The sequence below is a fragment of the Rana temporaria genome, chromosome 2 (genome assembly GCF_905171775.1).
Source record: "Rana temporaria chromosome 2, aRanTem1.1, whole genome shotgun sequence".
Lineage (NCBI taxonomy): Eukaryota > Metazoa > Chordata > Amphibia > Anura > Ranidae > Rana > Rana temporaria.
The window spans coordinates 239,446,468-239,459,040 of record NC_053490.1 but is presented as its reverse complement, the minus strand read 5'-3'; the positions used below and the strand labels follow the sequence as shown (position 1 = coordinate 239,459,040).

General features: G+C 43.4%; 1 long non-coding RNA gene across 1 annotated transcript; it reads left to right on the top strand.

The window, feature by feature from the left end:
- Nucleotides 1-493: 493 nt before the first annotated feature.
- Nucleotides 494-891, top strand: LOC120928588. Its single transcript, XR_005747244.1, has 2 exons — nucleotides 494-597; nucleotides 681-891. It is a non-coding gene; the product is annotated as an uncharacterized LOC120928588 (long non-coding RNA).
- The last annotated feature ends 11,682 nt before the right edge of the window (nucleotides 892-12,573 follow it).

Genomic DNA, 12,573 nt, shown 5'->3' with positions numbered 1-12,573 from the left:
AAAGGTTAAATGTGTATGTCTATAGGATGAATAGAAAAGCACTTGAGCTAGTTATTGTAAATGTCTGTACAGTATAGTATAAAGTAGATTTTTTTACGATTTTCTTGACAGGTCCTTTTTTCTTTTTTAACTTCAAAGCTATTCATATGTCACTTTATTCTTTGTGATACAAATAACACTTGTTTAAAACCATAGGATGTTTTAAGGAGAATGGCCTGTTGGTACAATATTATCAGCACACGTGTCAAAGTGACTCTGTCTCTGAAATAAAGAGTATAAAAAAACTTCCCCTGCCTGTGCCCTTGGCTGTATTGCCGGCAAATGGATGGTTGAAGAATCAGCTTAATCGGATACTTTTGGGGGTGTTGAATTTGTGGTCCCCAGCAGTGCTTAGCAGTCCTTCCTACCAGCCCCTATGTTACTGTTGTCACTTGTAGGGACATTAGGGCTGGCCATAGCATGCAGAGGGACCAGGTATCTGACACTTCCAGAAGTGTCTACATGCTTTTACCTGGGGTTGTGGGTGGCGCTCCCTTCGGATTTTCTAACGGCTCTGCACATCTCTGGTCATTACAAAACCCACTTCATTCGTTAACGGTAAACCTTATTCTTGGGTCAATTTATGTGATTTATATTTATACTTTTTTGATCGCAAATTTATGTTATGTATATTTTTGTAGAATCAACCATCCCCCTGAAGAGACCACTTAGAGGTCGAAACGCGTCGGAGAACGCACATCACACAGCATAAAGCAATGTTGTATACATTTGTCCAATATTGTGGAATATGTATTGTATCACCAGATCCGGAAAGGGTTTTCTTTTAATTGTTATTGCATTTAAAATGTATGTTATTGACAACCATAAAATAAACCATGTTTTATTATATTACATTTGTTACACTTTTATACTTTTGCTGTCCAAAGCCCCGTGGGGTAAATTCCTTTTTCTACATGCTTTTACCTATGTTTAGCTAAAAAATATTTTTGGGGTTTTCGTTAAATTTGGAATGGGTACATCCTTCTTGAATACATTTTCATTCAATGCCTCTCCTAGTGATTATACAGTCAAACAGCCAAAAAATCAAAAGATCGCCCCAAAAAAGGATGCAGACAACATGTCATATACACTATATTGTCAAAAATATTGGGACCTCTGCCTTTTTTTTTTTTTAGGGACCCCTGCCTTTACATGGGCATGAAATATTATCCCAGTCTTAGTTTGTAGGATTTAAAGAGGAGTTCCACCCAAAAATGGAACTTCCTCTTAACCCACTCCTCTCCCCCTTACATGCCACATTTGGCATGTAATTTTTTTTGGGGGGGAGTGGGGGCTTCAGGAGAAGGGGACTTCCTGTCCCACTTCCTCCTTCCGCCGAGGGGCTGCAAAGGCGATTAAGCTTAATCGCCTTTTGGCAGCCCCTCCCTGTAGGCGATCGCCTAGGACACGTCAGGTCCTAGGCGATCGCCTGTCCAATCAAACAGCGCAGCGCCGGGCCACGCCGCGCGCATGCGCAGTGCCGCTCACGCATGCGCAATGGGTGCCCGGCCGTGAAGCCAAAAGCTGTCATGGCCGGGTGCCCACAGTGACAATGAAGACGCCGGCCGGGGAGGGGGGGAGAGGAGCGGACCCCCGGCCGGCGCGTCGCTGGAACGCTGGAGCAGGTAAGTGTCAGTTTATTAAAAGCCAGCAGCTACACTTTTTGTAGCTGCTGACTTTTAATAAACTTAAAAAATGGGTGGAAAACCCCTTTAATATTGACTTGGCCCACCCTTTACAGCTATAATAGCTTCCACTCTACTAGGAAGACTGTCCACAAGGTTTAGGAGTGTGTCTATGGGAATGTTTGATCATTCTTCCAGAAGCGCATTTGTAAGGTCAGGCACTGATGTTGGACGAGAAGGCCTGGCTTGCCGTCTCCGCTCTAATTTATCCCAAAGGTGTTCTATTGGGTTGAGGTGCAGGCCAGTGAAGCCAGCCAGCCAGTCCTAGGAGGTCGGCAGCTCTGTGACTCCCACACACTACACTGCATACTCCTGAGTACATCCTTTTGCTTTGTCAAAGCTTGGCCCACTACCGGCATCTTATACCTAATTGCCCTGTGTTGTACCATTTCTACTCACATTCTGGAAGTGATCTATTTATACTGTTTGGAGCAAACAGCCCCTCTTAATGGTTGGCCGTCTAGAACGAGAGCCTGCTTCGTTTTAATCCTCTACCTTAACAATTTAGTGAATATAGGATGACAATATGTCTCCTTTACAATCTTAGATCTCGGTGCCTGGCCTGTTTAGAGTGTGCCCCCATGTCTGCCTCCTTTGACCTGCATGACTCATTGATGCCTGCGTGTGTTTGCTCTGCTCTGTTTCACTGACAAAAGAGTTTCTACCTGTTTTTTATGTCTCTAGATCCCGAGAAAATGCTACCAGCACAAAACTCGAGCACAGACTGAACTCTTACCTAATATAACTGAATTACCCTGAGTTGGCTCCTGTTGACCCCCTGGTATCATTATCAAGATATTACATAACCAGCTTATCACTGATGCTATTAATTTGGGGCAACTACCCAATCTAGGGACTTTCTGAAGTTAATTTATATCCTTCTATGTAGTCCTGTCTAGGACTATAGATAGACCACCTGTTGGTCAAATTTTAGTTTTAATCACTTTAACCTATGTATACCGGTATGTATTTTATAATTGTTATTGTCAATTCATTTTTGCTACAAATAAAAATGTACAACATTTTTTTTAATCATGCCTATAAAGTCCATTTATTTCTCTTGTAAGAATTGTATTTTTCCAATTTAAAGGACGTGGCATTTTGTACCTCCCTACTGTCCACAGTACCACCCTGTGGGGTCAGTCCAGAAGTATATATTCTTTGCAAATTCCTTAGCAAGAGGCATTCATTGGCTTTCTCTGGCCCAGGTAGGCAGGTTGCACGTCACCTCATGGACACCAGAAACATCTACAGCCTTATTTTTCCTAAACAGCGTATACAGTAATTACCCCAGCACAAGCAACAGAAAGCGCTACAGAAAACAGATATGTTTCAATTGAACTTTAGTGCAAATCACGCACGAGCCCCCAAACGGTATTGCTTTGTGTCTATTAAGGTCACGTTGTGGTAAATCAGCCACCACAGCTAAGGACTACATTACTTTTTTGGTGGTTTAGGTATTCTTTAAAATATTTCTATGTATCGTATGCTTTGAAATCAACAGTTCCTTTGTTATTTTCCTCAGAATAAAGGATGATTCGTTATGAACCTTTTTTCCTGGCTTATACCAATACTATCCAGTGTTGTCACATTGTATTTTAATAGATGATTTATTTAGCACTGCATAAAAACCCTGGTAGTTTTCAAGTGCATTTGATGTGTAGGTTGTGTAGATTAGAGCTATGACAGACAAGTGCTGAGCTGAATGTGTTCCAATAGCTGTATTCTCCTTGGAGCAGTTATTGAGTGTTGCTTTTGTAAACACAGCAGCAGCTAATTCTGCTATTTAAAATGGAGCCAGCCATTATACATTGACTGGCAGTACCATTTACTTCACTTAACAGAATTCCTGTTTAACAAACACCAACCCTTTTGCAAAGCAACTGATGCTGTCTTATGTGTGAATATAAAGCTGCGGTAAGTGAGCTTGCTGTCATTTTAGAGTGCCCTGTTTTTAAAGGAGTTGTAAATAAAAAAAATATCTTATGCTGAAATTACTGTTTACAGGGTATAGAGACATAATAGTTAACTGATTCCTTTTAAAAATTATTACAAATAGATAAAAATCAATCATATAATGTACCTGTAGTTTCTATTTTAGTTTTTGCATGTTGTTTCCTGCCTCTGTCTTGTACAAAGCATACAGAGCCACAGAGCCATACAGGGCAGTGATGGTTTGGAAAACGAAACTGGAGGTGCTGTGGGGTTTTAAACACACAGTAATCACACCTCCTTGAAGTTAGTGACCACAGAGAGAAAGCTCCCAGCACTGTGGTTATCAGGAAACAGACAACCAGGAAGTGTGGAGATCAGAGAAGAATTACAGCAACTTGAGAGCAAAGGTAAAGAAAGTTTTTAAGATAAAAAAAAAATCCTTTACAAACCCTTTAAAACATGAATGCAAACTGATCATGACCAGATTTCTGCATAGCTAACATGGGCCCTGGCCTCAGGCAACAGGGCAGTCAGATGCGACATGCAGCCACCCACAAAATGTATTGCAGACTGTCATTTTACACATTCAGACTGTCATTTTACACATTCCGGTAAGTATAATAATAAGTAATAAGTAATTCAGACACCTCCCTGCCTGCTAGAGTAGTTAGGCAGGATCCTCATTGTTGCCATCCCTGTGTTTTTATTGGTGAGTGCACTGGATACTTACAGTTCACCCACTCTGAGTCTGTACACCTAGAACTAAAGGTCTAGCAAACTATGGCAAAAATTTGCCCTGCTCTTCTAGTCCTTGGCACTTTGTGTACTGATACCGAGGGATCAAACTGCCTCCAGCCTTGGTGTGTCATGTGTGGTTACTGGTGGTGGCCGGTCCATAAGGGGCCGCATCCCCCCCCCAAAGTTCCCAAAGTTAGTTTGCCAAATAAGAAAGCTAATCCTAGGAATATTTTTTTTTAAATAAATGATAATGTGACGAACATTTTTTAACATCTTAACGTTAAAAAATGTTAGTCATATTTTCATTTATTTAAAAATATTGCTCTATGTGTGTGCACTGTGCGGGGCGCTGGACTAATGGGCATCTATTAGGTCTGTCAGTTTTTGACAAGCATGTGGTTTGAGCCTAATGCCGCGTACACACGATCATTTTTCGGTTTCTAGAAAATTAAGGTTTTTTTTAATGTCATTAAAAACGATCGTGTGGGGGCTTCAGAGCTTTTTTCGGGTTGTAAAAAACAACCCAAATTTTTTTTGAACATGCTCTATTTTTTAGCGACGTTTTTAACGTTGTCGTTTTTCGGGTTGTAAAAAATTTGTGTGGGCTTTAACGGTGTGAAAAATCCGCACATGCTCAGAGGCAAGTTATGAGACGGGAGTGCTCGTTCTGGTAAAACTACCGATCGGAATGGAGTAAGCACATTCATCACGCTGTAACAGACAGAAAAGCGCGAATCGTCTTTTACTAACACAAAATCAGCTAAAGCAGCCCCAAGGGTGGCGCCATCCGCATGGAACTTCCCCTTTATAGTGCCGTCGTACTTGTTGTACGTCACAGCGCTTTGCTAGAGCATTTTTTTTTCACGATCGTGTGTAGGCAAGGCCATTTTAATGATCAAGTTAAAAAAAACTTCTTTTTTTCTAGAACCCGAAAAATGATCGTGTGTACGTGGCATAAGGCTCTAATTGGCTTGTTTTTGGTTGTCCTCGGGCACAGTGCTCCTCCAACTTTTGATGTTAGCGAATCAATATTCGCTATCATATCACTTCCAGTTTCCGGCTTTTTGTCCCGGACAATTAGGAGGCTGAAGGTTTAGAACCTGGAAAAAAGACCGGCTTAACACGGGACCTGCCGTATATCGGGGGAGTTGTGACAGCCCAGAGCTGGAGGGCTCGGTTTTTAGGGGAATCTCATGGTGAGTGTGGACTTGGTGAAGTTTGTTTGCGCCCCCCTCTCAAAAATTTTTTTAGTACCAGCCTCCACTCGTGGTTACACTGTCTTTTGGTGATGCATTATTAGTTTAATATTAAAGACTTTTTTTAGGGGGCTAAAATATAAAAATATGTTATATTTACCTGCTCTGTGCAATGATATTGTACAGAGTGGTCTTTTACCCCCTGTTTCGTGGTCCTCTGCTGGGGGTATCTGCTCCTCCTCTAATCTGTGTGCCCCCTTAGCAAGCACAATGCTAAGGGGGCACCCATGCAGGTGTGCTTCTGATCTGGGTTGTGTGCAGCCATATACACACATAACCCTGGTAAGCCCCAACCCCTCTAATTTCTCACAGGAGTTTGACTATGTGTCCTGCTGCTGCCTGTGACTCCTGTGAGACCAGGAAGAGGGGAGAACGGGGATGCAGATGGGAAGAGTGCTGGATCATGAGAGGGGTCAATTAGGTGTTTAGGGATGAGAGGTAAAAGACAGGTAGTCGGGAGTTTTTTTTACCTCATGACACGACCGTTTTTCATGACGAGAAAAATGCAATTTTTTAAATTGGTCATTAAAAACTATTGTGTGTAGGCTCCAGAGCATTTTTCTACCCGTGAAAAATGGGCACTAAAAATTTAGAACATGCTCTAATTTTTCTCGTCGTTTTTCAGGTCGTAGTTTTTCACGTCGTGAAAAAAAACATGCATGCTCAGAAGCAAGTTATGAGACGGGAGCACTCGTTCTGGTAAAACTAGCGTTTGTAATGGAGATAGCACATTCGTCACGCTGTAACAGACTGAAAAGCACGAAGACTGAAAATCGCAAATCGTCTCTCACCAAACTTTTACTAACACAAAATCAGCAAAAGCAGCCCAAAGGGTGGCGCCATCTGAATGGAACTTCCCCTTTATAGTGCCGTCGTACATGTTGTACGTCACCGCGCTTTGCTCGAGCATTTGTTTTTCACGATCGTGTGTATGCAAGGCAGGCTTGACAAGAATCACGGCGAGAAAAAAATAGTTTTTTTCCATGACATTAAAAACGGTCGTGTGCCAAACTAGCAAACAGGGATCATGATGGAAAATAATTTTAGTCCATGAAATTCTTAGTGTTGAAGCTAATCTCTAGCTATACCTTAATTCTTGCATAGTTGTTTAGACTCCTGTCCTGTATTGAAACTGCTTACACTGATTTCACTGCACACTGAGTTTCCCATAGCTGCAGCAAGTCAGAAAGAGCCCACTCAATTCCTGGCTTGTAGACATCCAGCGTAATCTACCTATTTCCACCCTGGCCTTATTGTCCCTGGCCCACCCTTTCATTTATTGGATTTCAGCTCTTTAAATCTAAGAGACTTAGCAGCATTACATGTTGGTGTTACATAGTTGGTAAGGTTGACTAAAGACACCATTCCTTTTAGTTCAACCTGTGTGTGTACGTTTATGTCACTACCATTTCCCATATCCCTGTATATTGCGTTCGCTAATATGCCCATGTAAATGTTTTTTTTTTAAATTATTAACACTTTCCGCTGACACCACAGCTGCCACCTCTTGGCCTTTTTAAGAGGTTCTAAATACCTGGAGGTGGGCATTCTGATCATGTGTTATTGGCTGTCACAGTAGTCACATGATTGTAAAGCTCCTGATCGAAAGTAGACATCGAGAGCTTTCTGGTATCCGACGGGTAATGGTGTGCGCTCTCAGCACAGAAATGTTTACATATGGGATGCATATATGCCTCCTCTCAGCGATAAAGCCCACCCACCAAAAGGCTGTATGTATGCATGTAAGTTCACCATTGAAAAAAACTATTAAATGCACTTTTTTTGGAGGTAAAAAAATGTGCATTGATTATTTTCTTACTCTGCAGCCTATAAAACATTGCACCTGCAAACAGTAGATTGCAGGTGCAATGCCAGGATTCTGAAGACTCTCAGTACACTGTCTGAATCAATGGACTATGCGAGCACCCACCAGTGTCCTCACAGTTTATTGAGAACTACAAGCTGTCGAGGGTCAACGGTAGATCTAGTTCATTCATGCACAGAATAGGGGTGGGGTGATTAGCAGAAAGAGAGGAGGCAGGTGCAGGAACATGTTATATGTTCAATCCTAAATACGGGAGGGACATGAAACATGTTTCAAAGGTAAACTTATCCTTTAAGTGACCTGAGACTGAATAGTTTTTCCCTATCTCTCTTAAGTAAATATCTTTTTTAATGCATGCTAGTAATCTGCTAGCTTTGCTTGCTGCAACTAGGCATTGCATGCTATTGCTGAGCCTGTGATCTACTAGAGCCCACAGATCCTTTTCCATCCTCGATTACTCCAGATGGTCTCCCCCCCTAGTGATTAATTAGCATTCTTGTTTTTAGCCCCAGGTGCATTTTTTTTCCTGTAAAATTTCTATATCCTGCTGTGAAGTTATTACCCTGCTTAACTTTTTATCATCAGCAAACACAGAGATTGAACTATTTATACCAGCCTCAATATTTATTATTATTATTACACAAGATTTATGTAGCACCAACAGTTTACGCAGAGCTTTACAATGTAGAAGAGGACAGTACAATTACAATACAGTTTAATACAGAAAGAATAGGAGGGTCCTGCTCCTGGAGATTGTACTCTAAAGGGAGGGGGATGTGGTACAAATGGTTATAGCTGCGGGGGATGATCTGAAGGAGGTGCCTAGGTACAGTTCTTAGGTGGAGGTCTGGTAGGCTTCCCTGAATAAGTGAGTTTTCAGGGATCGCCTAAAGGCGGACAGGATAGGGGCTGACCAAACATACTGCGGCAGGGAGTTTAAAAGGATGGGAGTGGCTCTGGAGGTGAGCATGAGGTAACAAAGGAGCAGGAGGTCTTGGGAGGAGCGGAGAGGATGATTTGGCCAATATCTGCAGATGAGGTTGGTGATGTAACAGGGGACGATGTTGTGAATGCCCTTGTATGTTGTGGTTAGTATTTTGAATTTTACATGGTGGAGGTAGAGGAAGCCAGTAAAGAGATTGGCAAAGAGGAGCAGCAGTCACGGATTTGTTAGTAAGGTGTACCAGTCAAGCAGAAGCATTCATAATAGACTGAAGGGGGATAGCCTGTGGTAGGCCAGTGAGGAGAGAGTTGCAGTAGTCAAGGCGGGAAATAACCAAGGAGTGAATACATTGTTTTGTGGTGTTATTAGTCAGAAATGGGCGAATTCTGGAAATGTTGCGGAGGCTAAGGCATCGAAATGTAGCCAGTGATTGTATATGGAGGCTGTGAGGCCCCGTACACACGGCCGAGTTTCTCGGCAAAAACCAGCAAGAAGCTTGCTGGGTTTTTTTTTTTGCCGAGGAAACCGGCCGTGTGTACACTTTGACGAGGAAACCGACGAGGATCTCGTTGGGCCAAAAAGAGAACATGTTCTCTATTTCCTTGACGGCAATGGGAAAATTTGGCTCGCCGAGATCCTCGGCGGCTTCACCAAGAACTCGACGAGCAAAACGATGTGTTTTGCCCGTCGAGTTTCTCGGCCATGTGTACGCGGCCTAAGAGAGGTCAGAGTCTAGGATTACACCCAGCACCTTGATGTGTGTGGAGGAACCAATGATTGTGCCATTGAGCTCAATGGTAAAGTCATGGGGAAAGGATCGGGAAGGAGGAAAAAATTACAAACTCAGTTTTAGAAAGATTGAGTTTGAGGAAGTGGTGTGACATCCATTATATTATGTCGCTCAGTATATGTGAGGAGATTGAGGGGGTGAGTTGAGAAGTGGAGAGACAGATGTGGGTGTCGTCAGTATAGAGGTGGTATTGGGAGGTTATGAAAAAGTTAAAGTGGTTTATAATGACCAAAATATTTCACTAGTTGTTCCCTCCCACCCTAAAACTCAGGACTTACCTGAGTCCTGTATTAATAACTTCCTCCCACTGTAGCTCACTTACTCATAGAATATTACAGGTTGTTCTGGTAAGAACATTCTATAAATCCCTTCTGGTTACCACTAATGACACTGTTTTCATAAGCAAACTCTTCAATATGGTCCCTTATCATCCCCTCCAATACTTTACAAAATATTGATGTTGGCAGGGCTGGATTATCATAGGGGCTATTGCAGCTCCAGGCACCTACCTTAATATCTGCCCAGCTGTCCAAAAAAAAACAGGCTGCTCACAAGGAAAGCAATGGGCGACAGAAATGAGATCTGCCCTGACCGGCCCGGCATTCCGCATGCGCCGCCATATCAGGATTAGGCAGTACAGTTCCGAAAGGGGCTGCTATGCCAAGAGCACAGAGGGGCATGCCTCGCTAGGGTAAGTTTGAAAGAGCGTGGCTAAGCCTAGTGTTTGCTGGTGATTTGAGAGCACTTGCAGTGCTTGGTTCCTCTGTTCTTCTAATTGGTGTGTGTCTGCGCTCGCTGTGCGTGTCTTTGCTGCCCAGGTGTCCCCCTTTGGCTGTCACTTCCTCAGGAGTGTGGGCAACATGACAGGCTGCATTTTTGTACAGCTCCCGGGGGCCACACAGGACTCGGACACTGAGGGGCTCCGTCCCTGGCTGCAGGTCATCCACAGCGGGCACTTCATAGTCTCCTCACCACATTAGTGGAAAGAAATCTAAAGTCTGAGCAATGTTCCAGCCAGCAGCATCGATCCCAGGCTGACCTGACTGTTCGAGTGCATGAGCCTGGAATACAGGGGAGTCATAGCTCTATTGGACAGGAAACTGCCGCTGTGAGTTTGCAGGCTTGGTTAGTGGCCAGCACCTAATAGAGGGGCAGGTAGAGCTGACAGCTGTCCCTGATTTCTTTAGTTTGGGGATTGTCCCTGATCTTCTCCTCTGACCATTTGCACTGCATGACCCTTCTTCGTATACATCATCACATCTGGTAATGGGAAGAGGGGGAAATGGGGCAACCCTGGGCCCCATGCCAGAGGTCCCCAATACATAAATATAATAAAACATTAATGTATTTTATTAAAATGTGTGTTAGGATGCAAAATTTGGCCTGCAGATAACTGTAAAAGTTTTTTACTTTGGTATATTGCAGTGCTCTTCAAACTGCAGCCCAAGGGCCAGATGTGGCCCTTTGTTTGCCTTTGTTCAGCCCTTTAGGTAGGGCCAGATTAATGTAGGGGCTATTGGAGATGCAGCTTCAGGGCGCACAAGAAAACAATAGGCCAACAGGATGGTTATCTCTGACCTAGGGCCGCTGATAAGGGGGTACCACCTGTCCTGCTGTACAGGGCACACAGGGTTCAGGCAGCAGGGAGAATATAATGTGGGTAGGTCAGGGAGGATGATTGGTACCGTGGCAATTACAGGATCGGTGCTCTCTCCCTCCTGCCTGCTTTCAGCTGCTGGAAGGGAGAAACACATAGGATATCGTTACTGTAGTTGCACCCCTACATTACCAATCCCCCTACCTGTCCTGCTCATATCTGATTCCCCCTACAGGCTGCTGGGTGCCCCCCAGAGCGCTTTTGGCTTTCTTCTCCTGCCAGCTGCTGCAGGCACAGAGGGGAATGTTCAGGATGGAGAGCAGGGGAAGGAGCCATTAAATGTGATCAATCACTCGCCATGTTCATTCATAACTGAAGCATAGTAAAATGTTTACTTTGCTTCCGTTTATGAATGAACAGGGGCCTCTGTCTACTGTTCATTCATCTGCAGTGCAACTGAGGCTACAGAGAAAGGGACTGAAGAATCTGTGTCCTCGATTACTTTCTCTGTCTGAAAGGTGATGTGTCAGGGGCTCTTTAGACCCCTGTAATTTCACCCAAGCCTTTCAACAGAAGGAAAGAAAGTTACCGCTCCAGGTGGATTGTGTTAGGATGATCAGTATGGTCTCAGAAGATCAAGGGTGCTGGCAATGCACAAGGCAACAAATGGAAAAAGAAAATATGGACAGCCGCACTCCAAAAAACCTTGATGGTTGTCTTTATTTAAAAAAGGAAAAATGCACTAGAAAGTCACAGCACACAACACGGGAGTAAAACAGCTGATGCGTTTCGCACAATAAATTAGTGCTTAATCATAGCCTTTCAACAGCATTGAAAAAAAAAAAAAAAAGAAGTAAAAAAGTTATATATAAGAAAAATTAAAAAAATTAAGGGCTCATTTGCATGGGTGAATGAGCGGTTTGTGCAGCTAGAGCCGCCTGTTACTCTGAGGATGCAGCAGCTGTATAAACACAGCTGCAGGTCCTAATTGAAGACGTGTGCATTTAGGGCGAGTGGCCCCAAATGCACAATGCCTGTGTTAGGGGCCATACACATGTGCACCCACACGCCTGTCAAATTAGCTGTTCATACAGCTGCTGCATCCCTATAGTGTAATTTAGGCTGCTTGCACACCCCTGCATCTCCAGCCGCATAACATTTTTTACACACAGAGCTTTATTTATTAACCCAATACATTTTATCTTTTAGATTTTGCAGGAATTATGTAAATGATGTTATGTTTGTGTCCACTAATAATGATTTCTGAAAGAAGCCCTGCCCCGCATTCCACATGGGATTAATAACAGGCGCCGAGCAGTCAGTCTTAACGGAAGCTTGGCATTTGGCCTCAGTAGGGTTGTGTTAGGCATGCATGGCTGCGCCTTTCCACTTCACCTCAGTATGCACCACACAGGGCTCTTACTAAAGCCTGCGGCTTTTGTAGCACAGGGCGCATGGTCCTTAAGGCCCACGAAAATCCTCAGCACCAGGCCCATGATGCTCAGGCCCTGGATGTTAGGCTTGTTGGTCAGTAGTTCCCTGGTATATATCTTGGCCCAGTTTTGAAACATTTCTACCACGTTAGCTTTTCGTCAATTCGTTTTTTGTTTTATTAAAATAAAATAAAAAATGATCATGTTTCTGAATGTAGGAGAGAGGAACCAGTGAAAGCAAAACTTAGGCCGATTAAACTTCAGCTTTAAGGATTTGCAAGAACACAGTGGGGGGGATTTACTAAAACAGTACTATGCACAGCTGCACCAGA